The following is a 26,348-nucleotide window of genomic DNA, read 5'->3' on the forward strand; positions in this document are numbered from 1 at the left end:
ATGAAGATAAAAAGTTTCCAGAGGTCAGATGATTTGTCCAAAGTTGGACAGAGAGTGAACGGCTGGGTTAAATGGAGCTTCCCCAGCTTCTGAGTGCTAGGCTGTTGCCCACTTCACCAGCTGCCTCTCCTGGGATCAGAGGATACTCTGTACCTAGGGCTAGGGATGGGGCTGGGGGTGAAGTGCATTCATAGGCATCTGTTCTGGGCTTGGTGCTTTTCATGGGGATCACATTGACTCCTCACAACCCACACCACTTTAGCTTCCATTCTTTCCCTAATCTCTCCATGCCCCAAAATAGGGAAGAATGAAAACTGTCTGAAACAGGATGGAACATAAGCTAAGCCACGTAAAATAGAACATAAGTCACATATCTGTAACAGTGAACACATCACTCATTTTTTTGAAAAGTTAGAAACTGAAAATAACTCCTGAGTGCCATTGCATGGAACCCTTGGTCGGAAAGGGTGGAATTGAAGCAGGCAATGGTGTCTTCTCCTTCTCTACCAGGAGAATAAGAAAAGAGCAGGCCTCTGTTCCTTGCTGCATCCAGCTGTAGCAGTGAAATGACTATTGTTTGACAGGAGGGAGTCCAGGCACATTAAAGCCAGATTCTGAACACAGCTTTGGCATAGATGGATTGAAGACAAAAACAAAAACACAGCTTTCTCCATACGATCTATATTAAAATGTCTCTGGTTGATAGCCAGAATTTTTAATGAGTAAAGCAGAGTTGTATATCATTGTGAATGTGTAAAACCATTCTAAAGCACATTTCATAAAACAAATTATTGACATGCTTTGTTTCCCTTTGCCCTCCACAATAGAAATAGTTGGAAATATTTTGAAACTTTGCTTACCACAGTAAGAGGACCATTTTGAAATATGACTTGATAAAATAAAATGCTTCAGTTATTTTTATGTACAGCTCTTTTTCTGTTAGAAGATCTTTAAGGAATACTAAAATCAACTTCTGTTGCTTGAAGGCAGTTGGGTTTTGGAAGTACAAGGAAGGAAGAGGAAAATGTCCTATTCTGCACTCTTCCAGGACCTGAAGAGGGTGTGACCAAATCCCAGGGAATTGCCTGACAGATTTAAAGGAAGCATAGTACAGAATGTCATGAAGCACACATATTTCTGTGCTCCTTACCTTGGCACATTATTTAAGGTGCTCTAAAACATCTCCTGCTCATATTCATCTTTTATTCATGAATTTCCCTAAAACCGTTCAACTTTCTCAAGATGATGGTATGTATGTTGTGGCTCTGAATATGGAATCCAAATTGGTTTCTACATTTCCTTGCTTTGTATCAGGTTCACAATTGATATTGTTGGTCAGGTTGTTTTTTGTTGTGCCAAAGACGTAAACTGTAAGCCTATGATTTTTCATCTAAAAATAATGTATGCTATGGTAGGAAGTCATAGCACAGTGATATTGCAGCATTAAACAAAAAAAATGAACAAAAATACTTTTTGGTTATTTTGAAAGGTGAACTATGCACTTAAAAAGAATTTGATACCAATTCATATTTGACAACTTGACATAAATTCAAACATGAGGCTATTTCTATTTCTTATTTTGTCCAGTGCTCGACCATTCCCATAATGTTGGTGGGGGTAGGGTGAGGAGAGAGAGTCTTTAAACTCTTCCTACCCCTCAACAACATAACAGGGAACTGAAATGCACATCTGTAAATAAATGCATCATTAGATTCTCATCAATTTGTAAGCTTCACTTGATGTATGGCTAAAATAATCTCAGAAGGAAAAATGAGGAAGTGCTTGTTTCCAAGCACATGCCAAATAGAGGAAGGAAGGGGGGTTGCTGGGTGGGAACAAAATTATTTAAATGAAGAATTTTGCAGATACTAGAAATATCTTTTACAACAGTCCAGAATGAGGAACTATTTTAAGTACACAGTTACCAATTTATTCATTAACAGAGGAGAGCTCTGGACATATTAAAAGAGCATAGTAAAACAACTAATGATGCACTTGAGTGGTAACAGGTTGTCATTAGACCAGCATCTGCTTTCATCAGAGTTAATTATTCAGTTGCTTTGTTTTCCAAGTAGGTGTCTGGTAAAATTTAGCAGAATCTTAATTAAAACACATTTTCAAACTCCTTGGATGCTCATCTCATCTAAAGAAATCAAGACAATTTCCACCATAAACATCAAGCTTCAGTTGAGCTATCAAATGGAAGAAGGAACTCAGCCAATATAAGTTATTAGGTATTAACTATTGGGATGCCTGGAGCATGCAGATGAGGAAAACCTACCTTGAGAAACAACCTACTTTTCCAAAACCACCAACTAGTTATATAGCACAAGTCAAATAACAGGAATATCTAAGACACCTGATTTACCTTCACTATGCAATACAGAAGCTGAAATAAGTATATGAGCTTGGGACATCCAAAAGACAATATGAGTTTCTTTATTAACCCTTGAACTAATCATTTAAGCATGAAAATATGACATGTATAGATATATATCAACTTCAATATTTGGGATAATTTTTTTAAATGGAAATACTTCCCCAAATAACCACTGCTTACAATCAGCTACTTATATGAGGACACCAATAAAGATCCCAATTAAAACTGCTGTCATTATCAATATAAACACAACAAAATATGAAAATTTGAATGAGTCGAGGATGATCATCACCTTTGATTTACTACTACAGTACTTCGAAAGCACTCTGCTGAAGTGAATGGAATAAAAGGTAAAGAAAACAAAAATAACCAGGAGAACAAAGTCCAGAAATATGACAGTAATTAGAGTGAATGCTATCAGTTCCTTCCCTAAACTGGGAGGACTGTGATTTTACTCTGAACCTCCAGTATCTATAACACTATCAGGAGCATAAATACTAGGCATTCAACACAAAGATTTCTTTGAATGAAGAAATTAATGAATATTGATTGCATTCTGATATCAAAGTGAGGATGAGTTTACCATATCCCATAAAATGTGAACCTAGAACTCCCACAAAAAAATAATAAATCAAAAGCTGACTACTTAGTTTCATCGACTCTGAATGCCAGATGGGGTCTGTTGAACAGGTATCTATATATTGCAATTCCCATATGGACGCTTTAATGAATGAAGTCATGAAGCCATGCAGATAACAATGAAGTTATTAAGAATGAGTAAATTCTATCAGTAATGAAAATATGTATAGTTCATCTATCCAATGAACTATGAAGGGTATGCAGGGGTTTTGGCTGCTCCAGTTCCTCCTCACCAAGGTATAGATGATAACCTTCAACCAGTATGACTAAGGGACATTTTATGCTTCATTTATATCTTTATATAATTCTTATTGCTTTAATTCAATATAGTTTGATAACCCTATCATGTCTGTTTTTCAGTTCAAGGCCTACCTTACACTTTGATATGGCACTTGTTCAGTGCCTAGTCTTTAGGAACTGAGTTTTTCATGAGGGACTGTTGCTATGTGTACACTAGCTATGGAAGGGCACTTGGGTCACTGCCTCTCTTAAATGTTAGTATTTTGTCTCTAGCTGTGGTGACTGCACTCTCCTCCAGCTGGGAGACATACAACACTAGTTAGGTTATAGGTTAAACCTCTGTAATAAATGGACCCAAACATTGAAATGAAAAGATTGGAATTCTATTTCTCTTCCAAGTGCCAGTCTAGAAGTAGATGGGAAGTTCTGGTTAGTGGCACAGCTCTGTTCCAGGAAGTCATTCAGGTCTCAGTTCACTTTCATTTTGTTTCTCCCCAGTCTCCTAGGGCATTGTTGCCATCTGCTTGAGTAAGCTGGTCCATGGGATGGAAGTAAAAAAGCAAGTGGGATACCTGCAATTTCCTTTTAAGTAAGTGACATAGTGGAACACAACATTCATTACAGAACACATCACTTCCGTTGACAACAACTTAGTCTCATTGACCCACATACCTGAAACAGAGGCCAGGAAATATAGCCTATAGCAGGGTAGTCTCATGCCCAGCCAGATGTTATGTTTTAAAAAATGAGTAATGGATTTTGGTGAGCAGCTAGCATATATAGAGGGAAATAATCTGAAACAAAAAATCAGGTCAGGTTCACCTTCCTTTAGTCAAAACAGTCTCTGTCAATGGAACTCAATAACGAATGGGAGTCTTCCATTTAAGCAATGCCTGTATATTACCATTCATCAGCTCCCATGTAACAGTGTCTCCAGGCATTAGTATTTAATCACTTTCCAATCATTATCAAGTGGAAAACCTTATGTTTCTATAGAACTTATCAATCAATTTGATCTTTTATCCTAGTTCTTAGAAGCATAAAGTAACCCTAGGTGCAACTTGGTAATGCACTTCCATTTCACAGATGAGAAAACTAGGTAAAAGATGATGCAGTGACAAGAAATGATGTCCTGTGGTCCTTGTACCCAAGACTACTCACTTGAGAGTCTGAAGGTTTGAGTTCTAGGCTTTGCTACTACTTTCTCTATCATTTGAGTAACTTACTAAGTCCTTGTATATGAATTGAAAGGCTCCTTTTGGAAAACTACCTTGCTTAAACTACTACTAAATAATAATACTTGTTTAGAATTCAAGTCTATGCAGGGCTAAACAAAGATGTCCAGGGTTATACAATTTAATTTTAAAGCTATGTCCCATGTAGTGAACATAGATAAGTGCTGAAGTTAAGCCCACTGATTACTACAAATCTCTGAACAGCTGTCATTGTTTTAGAACAAAAATGGAAGCCTCCATAGTCCTCAGTTGCTCATGGCAGTGGGCAAGGTGAACATTGAGGAAGCATGAGTCACCAGAGCCCACTCTTGTCATAAAAGACTTTACAGTTTAGTGAACAATGCAGCAAATATATTTGGGTCATAAAACATCCAACTTCTACTCAGTTAATCAACAAAGTAATATCTGTATAAGTTGAATTGAGAAAAATGTGGAGTTTTTTGGAGAAGGGGTGAAAAGCCAAATAACTCTATCACAGAAGCCCACCTAGAAGAAATGTTTTGAGCTGGGCTACAAATGAGAAAACAGGCATGCAGACAAGGGGCCAATGGAGAAGACATGGGGTAGGGTGGGAATAGTGTCATTAAAGTTCCGCTCAGATGTGGGAAAATGAAATCAATGTTCAAGATGGAGGTGGAAGGCAGTGGGCAGTATAGGGTGACAGCCTACCTCAGCTTCAACCAGAGCAACATGGAATTTATCAGTTTTTTATTTGAAGTTTCTGAGAAAAATTTCATTTGAAGAAATAACTTAGCTGCCAAAAACATTCTACCATTTACTAGATGATCTCAGAAGTCTGTTTCTCTCATTCTTTCAAGATTAATAATGTATTATTTTAGTCCAGTGAAATGGAGTAACACCCAGCTGGTGAGTGGAGAGGCTTGAATCCTAGTCTAACTGTACACCAGATGAAGCCCAGGTCAAATGTGGAAGACTGGCTAAGGAACCACACTGTGAAACACCAGCACATCGGCTTCAGTCTGTCTTTCCATGGTTACCATCGTCCCCTTTTGTATATTCTATATTCCTTATTTAGTTATGATTTCTAGCTCTCATGTCCATCTAATGAGATGAAATGAAAATTAAGGCACATATTCCAGGGAAAATATTTCACTTATATAGAAATACATAACATTATTCATACAGTCTGATTTAACATACTTTATCACATCCTGCAAATCTTGTCACTAAATATTAATTAGAATACAACAAATACAGTCTAGAAAATTGGATTAGACATAGTCCAGAGTTAATGGTAAATGGTGGATCCCTCATGATAGCACGGAAGTTCATAATACAGTGGTAATCACACTTTTACCAAAAGCATTGTTCATTCCCAGCCTAATTATGGACATGATCTTAGATAAGCTGAGGTTGTAAATTATTCAAAAACTATTTCAATTCTAGACTCAAAGAAAAAAACATCAAATCTGGAGGCCAATTCTTACTCTACCTAGTGTAACTTATAACAGTGTTGGTATTTAGTTTTAAGAACATTTTCCATAACTTGTAGTTTTGCTTTTCTATACCATTCGTTTAGGTTTTCTTGTTTGTTTGTTTGTTTAGTTTTCTTTGGGCCATGCCACAGGACATGTGGGATCCTTGTTCCCTGACTAGGGATCAAACCCATTTCCCCTGCACTGGAAGTGCAGAGTCTTAAACACTGGACTGCCAGGGAAGTACATATACCACTTTTTTAGTGTTTTAATTTATAGTTGGGATTCCATAGGTTCAATGCTTTCTAAAGAGCTGAGAGCTTTTCACTTTTCATTGTAGATTTCCTTTTTTTCTTTCTCCTGTTCTCCCTTCCTTCCCTTCCTTCTTCCTTTTCTTTCATTCCTTTCTCCCCCCCACTCCTCCCTTCCCTTCACAAATATTGCCTAAGTACTTAATAGGTACCAGGTACCCTGCTAGAGACTAGGGCTATATAATGAATGAGACAGCGTCAGCTTGGATTAAGCTTACAATCTACCAGTGAAAACCGATACTAACTTATAATTATTTTTATTTTTTTATGGAGTAATAGTGCACTTTCAGGATATGAAGATTTAAATCTTTCTTTCATGAATTCTTACATCTCTGAATTTGGAGGAAATATCTAAGTTTTACCCAAAGAAACCTTTTTCTTTCTTAAAAATGCTTTCCATATCAATTCCAGCTCAGCCAAAAGTCTTCTGAGATCAGGATTTAGAGATGTACACAATAAGGAGATCCCTGCAACAGTCTTCCATCTGGACCCGCCCACAGCTTCCCTGTCTCCCAAAGTGCTCCATGGCCGCAGTGATAGGGAATTTCCTCAGTAGACACTGAATTCACTGTTGGGCTCAATATTGCAAATTTGATTTTTCATTTGATCTGGGTATAGAATGTGCCTCTCTACAAAGGTTTGTGGATCTATTTTTATGTTAGTCAATGTGAAAGAATGGATTATAAAGCTGTCACTTTATAGAACCAAAAGAGAGAGAGAGTGAAGGGGGAGAGAGAGAGGGAGAGAGGAAGAGAGAGGGGTGCAGCAGAAGGGAACTGAAAAAATCCCACTATGACAGATGGCTTGTGCCATTTTGAATTTAGTCTCCCTAAGGAGCAAACCCTTGTAAAGGCTATTAAAGCTTCTGTTTGCATGAGAAAATGCTATTTCAATATTGATGGTTATGTCTATGTGACCTCCATTGAAGACAAAGTCACAGAGATTTACCCTTAATTCAGGAAGAGTAAAACAATGACGTTGGGAAACTAAACTCACCCAGTGTCACGTGCATTTTTGAGGATGGATTAAAGTGACAGCAGGGTAACAAAACTGCACCACTCAATACAAGATTTGCCTCTAGGAATAAAAATAAAATAGGCACATTACTCCTCAAAGACACATATTTTATTTAGTTGTTAAGAGTAGAGTGTTGGAATTTTTGAAGAACTGTTGCTATTTAATAGAGGTGAAAGTTTTAATGTGAATACTGCCTGTGTGAGCGTGTGTGTGCAAAGTTGGCGTGACACATTCTGCTCAAATTAGACTTCTAAATAACTAGTAACAGCTGTGGTGCTTAGAAATCGGTTTGATTTAAACGATGATGTCATGTGTTGATATAAGGAAAATAGGTGTAGTCATTGGAAGGGAGAATATATAACTTGCTTTTTATCTAAAACAGTGAGCAGGTATCTCCATTTAGAGGCTGTAAATATGCACACCTAAAACTAAATTATATGTTTAACACCTTCAAAATTTTTATAATCATGTACCACTTAAAAATATGTATGTCCACATAAATAGATAGCAGAGATAAGAATAGACATATAAAAATCATTTTGTGGCAACAAGAAAAATTATCAAATACAAAATTGCAAATCTTTATTCACTTGTATTCCTGTATCTTGATTAAGATTCCCTAGTGTATAGATAAGTTGGATCCTTTATCCATGGTAAGAAAAACAAGACCTCTGAAAACAGCCAAGTTTGTAGAATTACATTTTTATTTTCTAAAGTTACATGAACAACAGAGGCTAGTAAATAAAAATTATATGAATTTACTAATTATCTTTTCTCTCTGTAAACATTGGTCAAAGGTTAATGAAAGGGAACATGTTAGCCTAAAATTTAGAAAAATGTAATACAATAAGCACGGTGAATTTTTTCTGGCCAATTTGATTGCAATAATTTGAGAAAGTAATGTTATTTGGGTGGCAGAAAGGAAGCATATTGGAAAATTAAGGATGTAATGCAGGAAGTTTTTTCTCTATTCCTAGAGGTCTGAAACCACATGGAAGTCTGGACCTAATGTCTCTCTTCACACTTACAAAGATATAAAGAGGGCAGTAAGGAGCACAATGAACTTACCTTGATACTGTCTTATTAAAGCATTATTCATTCCTGCCAAAAGATTTCATTCGTGTTCTCAATGACAGAAAAGCTCAAAAGAATTGAATTATTTTTGCTTTGAAATTCGAAATATGGTTCTTTTAAATGCCTTTCATTTCAAAGTCTTAAAAAAATAGAACAGTTTCTCATTCAGAAATGTAGAAGACAACCTTTCTTCCAAGGGAACCCATAATGTTCATTCTTTGCTCTCCTAGTCTCTGAGGTTGAGGGCATGAGTCTGATGCTAACATACTTTCTTTTTTTTTTTTCAAAATCATCAGTACATCTCATTTCAGCGATTAAGTATTTAAGACAAGTTTTTTGAGAGTCTCTTCTGCTAATCCTGTGTGGGCTAAATTAAGTCCAAATTCTCAAAATGGTTTGTCATTTTAGAGCAAGAAGGAAGAAGTATTTGAAGAGGACACTTAGAGAAGGAAGTATTTCCAAAAGAAGTTATGGTTATACAATATGGTAAGCAAAAAAATAAAATAAAAATTTGCTGTGTCCCTCACTCGGCTTGTAACAACTCCTGTATGGAGATATTTCACAAAGTGATTTCACAGGCAAATGGTTTAATGAGTGGCCAGCCAATTTAGCCTTTATTTTAAATAGATTCTTTATGCATATAGATATCTTGAGATTGTGCCTTGTGGAATGATTGCTGATACCACATTGAAAAGTCATTATGCAGAAACATGGGTGTACAAATAGTTCCTAACTTAGGGGAACTATAAATAGAACCGACTGAACCTTGTTAGAGGGTTCATGTCCTTGTTATTGAAAAGAACTTTCTGGTGCCATCGATTAGCTATAACACTTCTAATTTGCACTTGATGAAAATAAAGTAAGAAAAACAATCGCATTTGACTTTTGGAAAGGAAAGTGATGAAAAATACACTGAATTAGAAAATGAATTATGGTCTAATTTCCAACAAAAGGGCAAGTTTTCCTTTTCCATTATGTAACAATTCCTTAATTCTAAGGAAGTAATTTTTAGGTTTACATATTCTAGAAATCAATGGTAATTGGGAAATATAGAAATATCTTGTTAGATCCCAAGAATTTAACTGATAATTGTTTGGAGAAAAGTAATTATTATTCCATGAATCATTCTAATATTGTGTGACAGTGTTAATTACATATGGTTATATTATAACACTAGTCATTATCATCAGGGTAACAAAAAATATAATTTTAAAAGTTTTATAGGTATATCCATAAATTTGATTAAATATAACAGCATGTTAGATTTGATAAAATTCCAATATCCTCATCTTAAGACACAGAACCTTTGAATAGTGATATGCTCACTCTATTATCCCTCCTTTCAGGGAATCCTTAAGTGACTAATAAAGTCACTGTTTCAACAGGCCTGCTTGATTTTTCAGTTTTAGGAGAAATAGAAAATTCTTTGATACCTTTGGTAGACTATGAAACAGCATTGAGACACACTTACATTGAATATAGATACAGATATAGATAGTCATGTATGTATATATATGAAATATATATGTTGTTATGCATATATATGCATGTGCATGTATGTATACATACATATATCCTACTTCAGCCTCTTACACAATCATAACACTTATCCTAAGTAAAAACTAGCTTGTCTGGGGATTAATGTGCACAACTTTATCCCTGAATGAGAATTATTTAGAAATACTTTCATCCAGAATCCATAAACAATTTAGGCTCATATGTAGTAACTGAGCATGGGAGTGAGATCCTTGATCTCCATGTCTTCTTTCCCTGAACATATAGATGCTCTCTTCTTTAGCCCTCCACCTCTTTAGCTGTGAACAAGGGTAATTGCAACCTAATTAATTAATCAGCAGACTTTTAAAAATTACTTTAAATGTATAATAAAAAGTAGACTGATACATCAGAATGCTTTAAGAGGTAAAGGTGATTGTGTTATAGTATTTAAATATAACTAGCGACTGAACTATGTGTCCTGTAAAATATTATGCATGTGCAGTGCTGAGGTATATGGTGGGAAAATTAAGCCCATGAACACTAGGAAAGATGCTTTTTACAACATATGTCAAAGAAATAGTCATTTACCATCAGTTACTTAAATAAACCCAAAAGAGTATTTTGGGCTTTTATCCAAAAAGGAAGGTCTGGTAGGGAATCGTAAAAGCTCCAAAACTAGGGAAAATCACTCTGAATGCGTTTCAAATTAAACTGTTATGGTTTAGTTTAGATCTGCCTTATTACTCCATATTAATGGATATTTATCACTTCAGTGATTGTTTTCATAAATTAGAAGGAGAATGGTTTTTCATAAAGTGCACAATGAAGTTGGATCCATGTAAGGAAACACAATGATTCAAAGAAAATTCTCCTTTAAATGATACCACCATATGGACAAGTCTCTCACCTCTTTAATCAGTCAACAAAATATTCAACCAGTCAGAAAATAATTATGAACACCTACTATGTGTTCATCATTCTGCTAAATAACAGGGATACAATGCAGTAATTATTTGTTGATTCCAGTTCACCTCGTTTAAGAGAGAACCAGCAACCATTTTGGCGTTAGTAGGGTCAGTAATAACAACCTACTGTCAGTATTAATCGGTCCTGAGGCAAATACCTGACCCAAGATAACTCAACTAAAGTTTTATCCTAAGGCTCTAAAAATGAGCTAAGGGATGAAGAGTAGTTCCTCTCTGGTGGTCAAGTTGTGATGTTTGAGGCTTGGGAATTCAGTGGTCATGTTTCCTGCCATATGGACTGAGAGACTGAAGCCAGTATTTAGAGTGGAGATGAGTGATCTGGAGGGTTCAGTGCTGTGGTACCTTTAACTCTGAGGGCCGACGGATCCTTGTTCTCAGAGTTACACTAAATAGTCCAGTGTCATTCAAATAACTTACTTCTGTCTCATATAGTTCAAGTCATCCTTCTAGTCCTCGTATTCAAAAGAATTATGATTCATATACCACTGAATCAGTAAACATATATGCTTACTTATGTTCACCACTTTTGAAGGCATTTGGAAGAATCAATAGTTTACATACTGCACCAAAGGTACAATGTGAAACTCATCCAAACTACTGCAATCAGCATGCATTAACTAAGTAGCTAGGCTGTACCTAAGTAGGCACTTGAGACAAGAGGTGCCAAAGACACATCCTTTGGATAAATGCCAAAAATTAAAATTTAAAAAAATGGGGAAAATGAAAACACTGAGGAAAAGAAAAACCTAGGTATATTAAAGAATAATATACTGATTGTAAACTGTTTCCATTCCTTTTAGCTTTAACCTCCTCTTACCAATAATTAGCTTTCGTGTATAGACTGCCCTCAGGAGAAAAGTGGTTAACAGCTGATGACAAAGGAATTTGTTGAGATGAAGGAAATTTTAGCTCTTCTTTTTTTACCCCCTCACAGCACAGCACTATCATTTAAAATCACAATTCTTTGAAACTTTTGATCTTTTAAGATCTAGGAAGCAGGAGCTTAATAAAAATGAATGCCAGGGCATAGCCCAGGAAAGCCCAAGTGACTTAGAGAAGCTGAATGTCCAAGGTACTGTTGGATGGAGGTATCTCTATACAGGGACCTAAGGGCAGCTTCACAGAAGCCCTATCGTGGCTGGGTACACAGAAATGAATTCCTAAACTGCCCCCAAACTATCCCTCCTGCAATCCTCCGCACACTCAGGCAGGGAAGTTTTCAGAAGTTTGGGGAGACCAGAAGGCAGCTGAGGTGGAAACAAGGTGGACCAGAGTGGTTGACATTGTGACCAGGATCATGACAGGGACTATGGACATTGGAAGCAGATGGCAGCATGGCATACCCACGTACCAGATAGAAAAAGCAGAAGTCAGCAGGGTCCCAAGGTCCCCACTTGGACCAGAAGCTCTTCTACTCCCCTGCAGACTCCTGAGGAAGGATGATGTGTAAACTCCAACTCCACACACCGTCCCCCTCCCACACTCACACAATGCAGATTGCCCTTGGAGGAAGAAAAAAGAGGCAACAGAAAACGCCCACTGGACTCAATTTAAATCAGATAAATCAGATTGATTACCTTTAAAAGAGGCTATGACTGAGATATCTTGGGTGAGTAAGTTTAAGCTTTTTATCCCAGGAGCAATTATAGGTAATCATGTGCTAGTCGAGTTCAGTAGGAATATATAAAAATACTTAAATTTGTTACAATATATAGAGATGTAAAAAATCTGAAGAGGGATAATGTACTCATATATATCATAGAGTAAAATGAGCCATTTATTAATTATATGTTCCTTAAGGAATGTGCAGTTCCTGAATATGTCTATCAGGTCCCCAAGGGCAGGACACGTAATGGAAAATCAACATTTTTTTAGATAATATGAGTTCTTACTACAAAACTGACCCTTGATGGTGAGAAATATGAATGTTAAATGAAGAAAAAATAATTTAGAATATGGGATTTGCTACAAATTTAGGATATGTGAGCTCTAGACCTGAACTTGGAATGTCTAGGCCCCAATACTGTCTCTTATGAGTGGACTATTGATTATGTCACTTAACAGATCTGTGTTACATTTTCTTAACTTGTAAAACAGAGAAAATGAATCCTCTCTGCCTACCTCATATGATTATTGTGAAACCAAATGATAATATATGTTAAAGCACTTTTAAACTTCAAAGCTCTAAAAAATATGTTTCATATCATAAAACTCAAATGGCAACTCTCTCATAAAGAGTACTTACTATGTGGCCATGATTACTCCTAAAATTACTACAAGAGGCTAGAATATGATGTAGAAACAAAGCATCCCAAATTCTCAGTGGCTTAATAAAACAACTTTCTATTTCTTACTCATGTTATAAGTCCAGTGAAGGTTGGCAAGCAACACTGCTCCACATAGTAACTTAGAATCCCAGGCTAACAAAATCTTCAGCATCTTGTGATGCTGCTGTAACAAGAAACAGCATCAGAATTTGCTGCATCACTGGAAGAGAAAGTACATGGAGAACATACACCCATCCTTAACTGCCTCAGATCAAAGTGGCACAATTCACTTCTATTCACAGTCCATTAGCCAAGATTTTCTACATAACCCCAACCTAACTGCAAGGGAGAAAGTCTCTGGTTCTTGGGTCGTCAGACTCAGACTGGGACTTATCTCTATAGACACCTGATTCTCAGTCACTGGGGTCTGGGCTGGAATTATACCACTAGCCTTCCCGGGTCTCCAGCTTGTAGGTGGTAGATTATGGGACTTCTTAGCCTCCATAGTCCCATGAACCAAAATCAATACCTCAGAATAAATGTCTTTCTATATATCTGTATGTATGTACATGTATATATTGGTTTTGTTTCTCTGGAGAATTCTAATATGCTGTGAAAGAAAATATCAATAAGGTTGAAATAAATGGAGAAAATACTGAATTCATTGATTAGAAAAATAAGCATTATCAAAATGTCAATTCTAGCAAAATGTTCTAGAGGTAAGTGCATAAATCCAATAAATATCCCTACTTGTTTGTTCTCTTTAACCTTTTTCTCTTTTCCTCATTTTACTTTCTCTGTTTTATATTCATTTTTTCTTTTATTTTTCTTTCTCTTAATTTCTTTCTTTTTCTTCTATTCTTCCTTTATTGTCACTTAAGTACAGAGGAAAAAAGAAAACCTTTTTAATAAATGGTGTTGATAGACACAATTGTATCCTGGGAGAAGTGGCAGGTAGACTTCTAATCCTTACTATACCCCCAGATCAAGTGTAGATTTTTGTAGATCTAAATGTGAGATGTAAAATAATAAGGTGTCTTGAAATAACATTAGAAATATCTTCATTATCTTGTGAAAGATTTTTGAAATGATACACAAAAAAGCACAAATCATAAAGCATAAGGTTGAAGAATTTGACTTCAGTAAAGTTAATTTTTTTCATCAAAAATTATTACGAGTGTGAAAAGAGTAAGACACAACATGGGGAAGTTATTACTTTCAATACATTATGATAAAAAGGACTAATACCCAGAATATGAAAAGAACTTCTATAATGAGTAAGTTAAAGTTAGAATTGTGATAAAGTAGGGCAAGAGAACAACCTATTCACATTATCTACTTCCTCTTCAGTGAGGCTTCGTAGTTTATGGTTTTTGTGGAATTTGCTCATTTCAATTAAGTTGTCAAATTATTGTTATAATGTTGTTTATAATATTCTCTTATTATATTTTAGTAGCTCCAGATTCTGTACTAACATCACTCCTCTCATTTTGGATATTGGTAATTTGTCTTCTCTCCTTTGTTCTTAGTCCAGCTAGAGCTTTATCACTTGTATTGAACTTCTTAAACAACAACTTTTAGATATATTGATTTTCTTTATTGCTCTTCTGTTTTTTGTTTCATTGCTTGCTGCTCAGGTTTTTATTTCATTTTTTTCTACTTACACTGGGTGTAATTTGCTCTACATTTTAAATTTCTTAAGATGGAAGTTAGTGTCACTGATTTGAGACAATTCTTGTTTTCTAATATATGCACTTAGCGCTATAATTTTTTTCTTAGTACTGTTTTAGCGCACCCCACAAATTTTGACATGTTGTATTTTAATTTTCATTCAGTGCAAAAAAGTTCTAATTTCCCTCGTAATTTTTTCTTTGACCAATTTGTTATATAGAATCATTTTATTTAGTTTACAAATATTAGGAAATCTTCCAAGATTATTCCGTTACTGATTTTTAACTTAATTACATTGTACTCAGAAAACAAGCGTTATATGGCTTGAATCATTTTAAATTTACTGAGACTTGCTTTATGATCCAGAACATGATCAATGTCAATAATATTCTGTGTGCACTTGAAAAGAATGTGAATTCTGTTTGTGTTGGGTGGAGTGTTTAATAAGTATCAAATAGGTCAAACAGTAGTTATTTCCACTATTATCTTCCAGGTCACTTATCCGTTCTTCTGATTCAGTTATTCTGCTACTGATCCCTTCTAGAGAATTTTAAATTTCATTTATTGTGTTGTTCATCATTGTCTGTTTGCTCTTTAGTTCTTCTAGGTCCTGTTAAACGTTTCTTGTATTTTCTCTATTCTATTTCCAAGATTTTGGATCATCTTTACTATCATTATTCTGAATTATTTTTCAGGTAGACTGCCTATTTCCACTTCCTTTATTAGGTCTGGTGGGTTTTTACCTTGCTCCTTCATCTGCTGTGTTTTTCTGACTTCTCCTTTTGCTTAACTTACTGTGTTTGGTGTGTCCTTTTCGCAGGCTGCATGTTCGTAGTTCCCGTTGTTTTTGGTGTCTGTTCCAATGGCTAAGGTTGGTTTAGTGGGTTATGTAGGCTTCCTGGTGGAGGGGACTAGTATCTGTGTTCTGGTGGATGAGGCTGGATCTTGTCTTTCTGGTGGGCAGGTACACGTCTGGTGGTGTGTTTTAGGGTGTCTGTGGCCTTATTATGATTTTTAGGCAGCCTCTCTGCTAATGGATGGGGCTGTGCTCCTGTCTTGCTAGTCGTTTGGCATAGGGTGTCCAGCATTGTAGCTTGCTGGTTGTTGAGTGGAGCTGGGTCTTGGCGTTGAGATGGAGATCTCTGGGAGAGCTTTCACCATTTGATATTACATGGAGCTGGGAGGTCACTTGTGGACCAGTGTCCTGAAGTTGGCTCTCCCAACTCAGAGGCACAACACTGACTCCTGGCTGGAGCACCAAGAGCCTTTCATCCACATGGCTCAGAATAAAAGGGAGAAAAAATGAAAGAAAGAAAGAAAGAAAGAACAAACAAAAGAAAGAAAAAGATAAAATAAAATAAAGTAAAATAAAATAGTTATTAAAATTAAAAAAAATTATTAAGAAAAAAAATTTTTTAAGTAAAAAAAAAAATATATACAGACAGAACCCTAGGACAAATGGTGAAAGCAAACCTATACAGACAAAATCACACACAGAAGCATACACATACACACTCACAAAAAGGGAAAAAGGGGAAAAAATAATATATCTTTGCTCCCAAAGTCCACCTCCTCAATTTGGGATGATTTGTTGTCTCTTCAGGTACTCTACAGATGCAGGGTACATCACGTTGATTGTGGAGATTTAATCCGCTGCTCTGAGGCTGCTGGGAGAAATTTCCCTTTCTCTTCTTTGTTCGCACAGCTCCTGGGGCTCAGCTTTGGATTTGGCCCCGCCTCTGCGTGTAGGTCGCCTGAGGGTGTCTGTTCTTCGCTCAGACAGGACGGGGTTAAAGGAGCAGCTGATTCGCGGGCTCTGGCTCACTCAGGACTAGGGGAAGGAGGGGTGCAGATGTGGGGCAAGCCTGCGGTGGCAGAAGACAGCATGATGTTGCACCAGCCTGAGGCACACCGTGCATTCTCCCGGGCAAGTTGTCCCTGGATCACAAGACCCTGGCAGTGGAGGGCTGCACAGGCTTCCGGGAGGGGAGGTGTGGATAGTGACCTGTGCTCGCACACAGGCCTCTTGGTGGCTGCAGCAGCAGCCCCAGCGTCCCACGCCCATCTCTGGGGTCCACGCTTTCAGCCGCGGCTCGTGCCCGTCTCTGGAGCTCCTTTAAGCGGCACTCTGAATCCCCTCTCCTCGCGCACCAGGAAACAAAGAGGGAAGAAAAAGTCTCTTGCCTCTTCGGCAGGTCCAGACTTTTCCCCGGACTCCCTCCCGGCCAGCCATGGTGCACTAACCCCCTTCAGGCTCTGTTCACGCAGCCAACCCCAGTCCTCTCCCTGCGCTCCGACTGAAGCCCGAGCCTCAGCTCCCAGCCCCACCCGCCCAGGCGGGTGAGCAGACAAGCCTCTCGGGCTGGTGAGTGCCAGTCGGCACTAACCCTCTGTGCTGGAATCTTTCCGCTTTGCCCTCCGCACCCCTGTTGCTGCACTTTCCTCCATGGCTCCAAAGCTTCCCCCTTCCGCCACCCGCAGTCTCCATCCACAAAGGGGCTTCTGAGTGTGTGGAAACCTTTCCTCCTTCACAGCTCCCTCCCACTGGTGCAGGTCCCGTCCCTATTCTTTTGTCTCTGTTTTTTCTTTGTTCTTTTGCCCTACCCAGGTACGTGGGGAGTTTCTTGCCTTTTGGGAGGTCTGAGGTCTTCTGCCAGCATTCAGTAGGTGTTCTGTAGGAGTTGTTCCACGTGTAGATGTATTTCTGATGTATCTGTGAGGAGGAAGGTGATCTCCACGTCTTACTCTTCCGCCATCTTGCAGCTCCTCTTAACATTGTTTTGTCCACATGATAAATCATTATGAAATGACCTTCTTTATCTTTGGTAACATTATTTTATCAAAAAAGATGAAAGCTATTTTTTCTGATTCTAATATAGCCTTTTCTCTTTTCTTTAAATTAGTGTTAGTATGGCATATCATTTTCCATCATTTTACTTTTAGTCTACTTGTGTCTTATATTTAAAGTAAATTCTTACAGACAGCATACAGTTGGATCTTGCTTTTTTATCCAATTTGAAAATCATTCCCTTTTAAATTAGATGTTTTAACTCTTTATATTTAGTATGATTACTGCTATAGTAAGGTTTGAAACTATCACCTTCCTATTCATTTCCTGTTTGTTCCATCTGTTATTTTGTTCCTTTGTTCTTTTTCTTTTTTTAGTCTTCTTTTGAGTTAATCGAATATTTATTATTCCATTTTATCTCCTTGGTTGAACTATTAGCTATATATTCTCATTTAATTATTTGAGTGGATGCTTGGTTTATAGTATATATCTTTAACTTATCAGTCTACCTTCAAGGGATAGTATACCACTTTGTGTATGTATAATAACTTTACATTAGTACATATCTTTTATTCCTTTCCTGATCTCTGTGCTATATTTTTTATACATTTTTTACATATGTTATAAAATTCACACTACATTGTCATTATTTTTAAATAGATGATTATCTTTTGAAGATATTCAAATAAGAAAAGATATTATGTGTTCACCTCTTTAGTTACAATTTCCAATGGTCTTTACTCCCTTTTATAGACCCATATTTCCATCTGGAATCATTTCCCTGATGTCTGATGGACTTTCTTTTTGTGAGGGTATTTCTGCCAAAGATTTATTTCACCTTTGTTATTGAAAGATATTTTTGCTGGGTATAAATTCTACATTAATATTTTCATGTTTTTTTTCTCACTTTCAGTTAAACATGTTGCTCCACTGTCTTATCGCTGCAATGTTTTTGATAACAAATCTGTTCTCATTCTTATCGTTATTTCTCTATATGTAATATGTGGGTTTTTCCCTCTGGTGCTTTTAATATTTTTTCTTTCTCACTGGTTTTTAACTAATTTGGTTAAAATTTGCCTTGCTGTAGTTTTCTTCAGGTTTTCTAAGGTTGGCATTCATTGAGATTCTTAGATATCTAATATTATAGTCTTTACCAAATTTGGAACTCTTCTAACCATTAGTTTTTCATGTATTCTTTCTGTTACCTTCCCTCCACTTCTTCAAGGACTCCAGTTGACTCTTTGAAGTTGTCTCATAGCTTACTGATGCTATGTTCATTTTAATTATCTTTTCCTTTATTTTTCATTTTGTATAGTTTCTAATATCACTTATTAAATTTGGCTGATTTTTTTCTGCTGTGTATTTCACCCAGTATAATTTCCATCTCAGACTGTGTACTTTTCATCTCTAAAAGTTTGATTTAGAACTTTTTTAAATTTTCAATGCCTCTACTTAACTTTTTGAACATGTGGAATATAATTATAATGATTTTTAATGTGCCAATTTTAACATATGTATCAATTCTAGGTCAATTTCAATTGACTGATTTCTCGCCCCATTGTGAGTCATTGTGGGTCATGTTTTCCTATTTCTTTGTTTGACTTTTAATTTTTGACTGGATGCCAGATGTGAATTATACCTTATTGTGTGATGGATATTTTTATATTTTTATAAATATTCTTGAGGTTTGTCCTTAGATGTAGTTTAGTTACTTGGAAACAGTTTGATGCTTTCTTGATTTTGAGATTTATTATGCAGGACCTGAGTACTTCTCAGTCTAGGGCTTACTACTGAGGCAAGATCTTCTGTACTATATCAATGTCCAATAAATCATAGAATTTTCCACTCTGGCTGATGGGAACAGGCACTATTCACTATCCTGTGTGGGTAGCAATGTGGTGGTGAGTCTATGATTATTATTATGATTATTAATTGTCATGAACATTCAGTGAGCTCTTAACCTGGATCCCATGTTCTCCAGCTCTGAGAGATCTTAATCTTAGTCTTCTGTACTCTGATTTGTCTGTTTTCTCTGTGTTATTATTCTCTATTTATATATTTTTATCTCTGTGATTTATGTTATGGGTGTTCCTCATATATCTGTGCTCCTTAACTCACAATTCATATTTTAAGGGTAAGGTTCTAAAATGCTGATTGTAAGCTCTAAGTGCATGGGCAAGATTTTTAAGCTTTAGTACAGGATCCCCAAATGTCAATATATGTAAATCTTATCTCTTTCACTGGTAATTTTACAAGAGAATACATCAACCCCCTCTCTGGTGTTAGAAGCTGGGCTACCAGCATTCTAGGGCTAAGTTGGAAAAGGAGGCTGAATCTCAAGATTCAATGGGAAGGATTAATCTTAATATTTTCACTCTAGCACCTCATCTTTTTTTTATGCAGCAGGTTCTTATTAGTTATCTATTTTGTACTTATTAGTGTATACATGTCAATCCCAATCTCCCAATTCATCCCACCACCACCACCACCACTACCACCACTTTCCCCCCTTGGTGTCCATACTTTTGTTCTCCACATCTGTGTCTCTATTTCTGCTTTGCAATCCAGTGCATCTCTACCATTCTTCTGGATTCCACAAAAATGTGTTAATATATGATATTTGTTTTTCTCTTTCTGACCTACTTCACTCTGTATGACAGTCTCTATATCCATCCATGTCTCACAAATGACCCAATTTTGCTCCTTTTAGTGGTTGAGTAATATTCCATTGTATATATGTACCACATCTTCTTTATCCATTCATCTGTTGATGGCCATTTAAGTTGCTTCCATGTCCTGGCTATTGTAAACAGTGCTGCAATGAACATTAGGGTGCATGTGCCTTTTGAATTATGCTTTTCTCTGGGTATTTGCCCAGTAGTCGGATTGCTGGGTCATATGGTAATCCTATTTTTAGTTTTTTTAAGGAACCTCCATACTGTTCTCTATAGTGGCTGTATCAACTTACATTCCCAACAACAGTGCAAGAGGGTTCCCTTTTCTCAACACCCTCTCCAGCATTTGTTGTTTGTAGATTTTCTGATGATGCCCATTCTAACTGATGTGAGGTGATACCTCATTGTAGTTTTGATTTGCATTTCTCTAATAATTAGTGATGTTGAGCATCTTTTTATGTGTTTCTTGGCCATCTATATGTCTTCTTTGGAGAAATGTCTATTTAGGTCTTCTGTCCTTTTTTTTTTTTTTTTTTTTTTTTTGCGGTACACGGGCCTCTCACTGTTGTGGCCTCTCCTGTTGCAGAGCACAGGCTCCAGACACGCAGGCTCAGCAGCCATGGCTCATGGGCTCAGCTGCTCTGAAGCATGTGGGATCTTCCCGGACTGGGGCACGAACCTCTGTCCCCTGTATCGGCAGGCAGGCTCTCAACCACTGTGCCACCAGGGAAGCTCTTCTGCCCATTTTTTGATTGGCTTGTTTGTTTTTTTAATATTGAGCTGCATGAGCTATTTATATACTTTGGAGATTAATCTTTTGTCCATTGATTCATTTGCAAATATTTTCTCCCCTTCTGAGGGTTGTTTTTTTGTCTTGTTTATGGTTTCCTTTGCTATGCAAAAGCTTTGTAGTTTCGTTAAGTCCCATTTTTTATTATTGTTTTTATTTCCCTTACTCTAGGAGGTGGGTCAACAAAGGTCTTGCTGTGATTTATGTCAAAAAGTGTTCTTCCTATGTTTTCCTCTAAGAGTTTTATAGTGTCTGGTCTTACATTTAGGTCTTTAATCCATTTTGAGTTTATTTTTGTGTATGGTGTTTAGGAATGTTCTAATTTCATTCTTTTACTTGTAGCTGTCCCGTTTTCCCAGCACCACTTATTGAAGAGACTGTCTTTTCTCCATTGTATATCCTTGCCTCCTTTGTCATAGATTAGTTGACCATAGGTGCATGGGTTTATCTCTGTGCTTTCTATCCTTTCCATTGATCTATATTTCTGTTTTTGTGCCAGTACCATATTGTCTTGATTACTGTAGCTTTGTAGTATAGTCTGAAGTCAGGGAGTCTAATTCCTCCAGTTCCGTTTTTTTCCCTAAATGTTGCTTTGGCTATTTGGGGTCTTTTTTGTATCCATACAAATTTTAAGATTTTTTGTTCTAGTTCTGTAAAAAATGTCATTGGTAATTTGATAGGAAATGCATTGAATCTGTAGATTGCTTTGGGTAGTACAGACATTTTCACAATATTGATTCTTCCAATCCAAGAACATGGTATATCTCTCCATCTGTTTGTGTCATCTTTGATTTCTTTCATCAGCGTCTTATAGTTTTCTGATTACAGGTCTTTTGCCTCCTTAGGTAGGTTTATTCCTAGGTATTTTTGTTGTTGCTGCTGTGATGAATTGGATTGTTTCCTTAATTTCTCTTTCTGCTCTTTCATTGTTAGTGTATAGGAATGCAGAGATTTCTGTAGCACCTCATCTTATCATCTTCTGTGCTTGGGACTCCCAAGGTCAGAGTCCATCTCTATATAGAATACACCTCCTGTCTGTCTTCTGTAGGTCCAAGAGAAGAAACATGAGTGGTCTAAGAATTCCTAACACAGACTGTCAATCAACCATCTTGTTTTCATCCCTGCTTCATGCTGAGGGCTTCAGATGTGTGTGATATCTTCATTTCCTAACTCTTTCTAGAGTTCTCAAGTGCAAATTACCTTGTTTTTTATTGACTTCTGTCACTACAGAGTATGAGATATTGGCTTTCTCCATTTTGCTTGCCTATAAAATTTCCATCTTCCAAAATATTGTTTACATCTCTAGTTTTCAGCTATCTCTACTCCTGCTCTCTGTGTGTATTTATTACATTACTGTAATTTTACTGTAGTTTGGGAAGAAAGCAGAGGTAAACATGTCCAAGCTTTTATACTTAACTGTTATCATTTTAAAGTTAAGAACAAGGATATTCCTTTGTTTGTAAATGTCCAATTAATAGCAAAAGGGATAAACAGATACACAGGAGATTCAGAAGAGCAAAAGAAGCAAGTGGGCATCTGGCACACTCGCATGTGTATGAGTATGTGTGCACACATGCCTTTGAGAGAGATTATAACCAGTAAAAATAAGGGTTTTGTTTGATTACAATTATACTTTGCTTCTCTGGTTTACTACCTTAATTTAGAGAGATGGTATTGTAATGTGGCTTGGTGCTCGTTCACATTCCACATGATTCTATTGGAGTTGGATCCTTCTTATCCCAGGGAGTAGCAAACAGTCAGGCCTAGTGAACAGAATTTCAAATTTCCCTGGCCACAGGGATTAGTTCATAGATGAGTATGTGATCTCAGCAGAGCCAAAGAGACACCAGGAAATTTTTGCAGAAGTTGCCAGAAAGCCAGGTGCCCCTTCCCACTGGTCTTGAGAGGAACTATTGGGTTGGCCAAAAAATTCTTTCGGATTTTTCCATAAGATGTTATAGAAACCCAAAATAACTTTTTGGCCAACTCAATACATATTGGAGCTTCCACAGACTTTAATACACAGGAGGGCAAATATCATCTGTAAATGGAGTAAATTTTAAAAGGTAACATGCATCCATATGGGGAAAAATAAGCTAGGCCCTGAAGACAGTGTAATCCCTCTTGCCAATAATGTCTGAGTCATATTGTTCCTAGACTGTTGAGTTGTTTCCCAATAAACTCCCTTGGATTAGATTTTCTGTTACTGGCATCCAAAAGAACCCTAACTAATTCATAATGCTTTACTGAAGAAGCTTCCAAGCTTCTCAAAACAAAATGATTCTGAATGGAGAGGAAATAAATATTAAGAGAACTATCACCATACTGCAGAGCATTAAAAAACACAGGTAGGAGAAATTAGAAACCCAAATCAGTGAGCTTATGGCAAGAAACATCTAAATGTTGTCAAAGGCTGGTCTTCTGACCTGGCCCAAGGGAATGGAATTACTGTAGGAAGAAATCATTTCATTACAAGCAATAGTTTTCCAGGAATGATGGTGTGCAATGCCAATAAGTAGAAAAGGAAAATAAAGGAAATGCTGCAGTGTACAGTGTCAGTAAACTTGGCTTAGATTTGGACAAGAATCTAGAACAAATTATTAAAAGATTGTTTGCAAAAACTAAGAATGGAAATTGATGATCACTTGAAGCCGGAATAACATCACAAGGAATACATTAGGTCAGAACAAACCTTAATTCTTTTAAATTTTTCTTATGGACAAGATAGAGATAGGAGATCTGGAAAATACTATTAGATGATTAATGATTGAATAATGTGGTCCAAGGAGCGCTTAATAAAAAATGCCACAAACAAATAAACAAAAAACCTAACCTCTTGACTAGAGATCACTAGTAGCATACTTTAGGATTCATATCTCAGTGTTTTTCCATTAAAATTTTTATCACAGCCCTAGATGAAAATATGGGTGGTTTATTTAGGAAATTTTTTTTACTAAAAAAAAGATTTAATTATTTATTTATCTATTTATTTTTGCCTGCGTTGGGTCTTCGTTGCTGTGCGTGGGCTTTCTCTTGTTGCAGCAAGCTGAGGCTACTCTTCGTTGCAGTGAGTGCATAGGCTTCTCATTGCAATGGCTTCTCTTGTTATGTAACATGGGCTCTAGGCATGTGAGCTTCAGTAGTTGTGGCAGTCAGGCTCAGTAGTTGTGACTCACGGGCCCTAGGGCATGCAGGCTTCAGTAGTTGCAGCACGTGGGCTCAGTAGTTGTGGCTTGCAGGCTTAGTAGCTGTGGCACACAGGCTTAGTTGTTCCGCAGCATGAGGGATCTTCCCGGACTAGGGCTTGAACCCCTGTCCCCTGCACTGGCAGGTGGAGTCTTAACCACTGCACCACCAGGAAAGTCCCTAGGAAATTCTTTAATGAGATAGAAAATACAGTGGAAAATGGAGGTGGGGCAATGGTAATAATTACTCCTCGTTGACCACCCACTAAGTCCCAGGTGCTGTACCAAGTGCTGCACATATATCGAGTCAGTAGATGTTCACACAAAAATATTAGGTGGGTATTCCCATTTTACAGATGAGAGAATCAAGATTTTAACTAGATTTAATAATGTCCCAGAGCCATGAAGTATTGGGGTTAGGATTTAAACAGAAGTCTGACAAGAAAAATGTTTACTCCTAAACAAAAATATATGCCCCTCTTAAAATGGAAATGAAGTCTCCTTTTAAAATACAGACAAAATATCTGCACTTAAATCTAAAAAGTTGAGTAATATAAACATAAAAGGGGGGCTTGAAAGGTAACAGTAATGAAAGATAACAACGTCTTAAAATGATTTTGTGATTTTGGTTGATTTCAAGCTCAATAAAAATCAAGAGAATGATATAACTGCCCCCAAATTAATGCTACTCTGAATTGACCAGACCACACTTGCAACATCATGTGTAATAGTTGAAGTTATGGTTTAAGAACCAGTGTGATAATCTTGAGCATGTTCAAACCCATTAATAGAAACTGATTTGTGAGAGAAAGAGATGAAAGAGGAACAAATAGGAGCTTAGAGGAGAAAATACATAGAATGAACACAGGTGCATTCTTCAAATATGGGAAAGGTTATTAAGCAAAAGAGGGATTAAAGTCATTCTACAATGATCCAAAATTGTCATTGCAATGTACTAATATCAGCTCAACAGTTAAAATTCATTTTAACCTAATTCTCTCATTTTACAGGGAGAACATTCAGTTGTAGGAAATAAAGTGATTTATTCACATGACTTTAGATGCTGGTAAAGCTGAGACTAGAACACATGTCTAAACACTTCCAGCTGTGGAGGGGCTTTTTTCACTACATGAGACTATTAAAAGGGAAAATAGACTGTTGACAAGAGTATCCTTATCTAAAGTTACCACCTTTTAACTTTCTAGTCAATAGGGCCCAGAGTTAAGAAAAGGTAACATGTAAAATAATTAATGATAAGTATGTTAATTGAGAGACTTTATCCTTAGATGATAAATCACCAAATTCCATACTTATTTTATTGTCCCATTTTAAAGAATAGAATTCTTAACAGTGCATCTGAAATAAGGGTTCCTCTGTAGATGACAGACACACTTGACATGTTCTACTCTTGCCACTGGACCTCTATTTGCCAAAATCATTTTCCCCCCAGTATCTAAAGTGGTAGGACTGTCCTCCCTTTGAGGCCACTTCTAGGAACTCAGCCTTCCAATCTGCTCCTTAGCGTGGGAGCAAGAGCAGCTGAAGGGGAAGCAGTGATACGATGGCTCAGAACACACCCACTCAATTGCCACCCTGCTTCTGAACATCAGCTGTTGAGCGGGGGAAGGAAGCCAGAATTATCACCAGCTGTTTCCCAGGCTGTTTTGGCAGAGAGTCATGGAAGAATAGATTCCCCAGGCATATTCTTGAGTGATGTTAGTGGAACTGAAACTCTGTCTCCACAAACATACAGTCCAGGGAAGAGATAAATGGGCTTGGTTTCTTTATCTTCCAGTCTCCATACCAATAAGACTTTCAAGCCCTCGCTAAAAAGTTTATATTCTCTAATATTTGCCACGGTCACCAACACTTCAATGATCCCATTATCAAATTCTCCACAAATTCTCCAAAACAGGAATTGGTTTTAACAAGAGATACTCCGAGAGAGGAGTCAAAACAACTGAAATCAAACCAGCTGGATTTTTTTCTTTGTAGCTTCAGTGTACTATGAAAAAAATTACTTTGAATTTGACCAGAGAGAAGTTATCTCAAGCAGTAAGTGGTATGTCAGATTGCAAAGTCATTTGTCAAAGTTGGCTCCATGTATGTGGCTTGAAGACAATTGGAGGCCAGAACTACAGTATAGTTGATGTCCTA

This window comes from Mesoplodon densirostris, chromosome 8 (assembly GCF_025265405.1).
Source record: "Mesoplodon densirostris isolate mMesDen1 chromosome 8, mMesDen1 primary haplotype, whole genome shotgun sequence".
Taxonomy (NCBI): domain Eukaryota; kingdom Metazoa; phylum Chordata; class Mammalia; order Artiodactyla; family Ziphiidae; genus Mesoplodon; species Mesoplodon densirostris.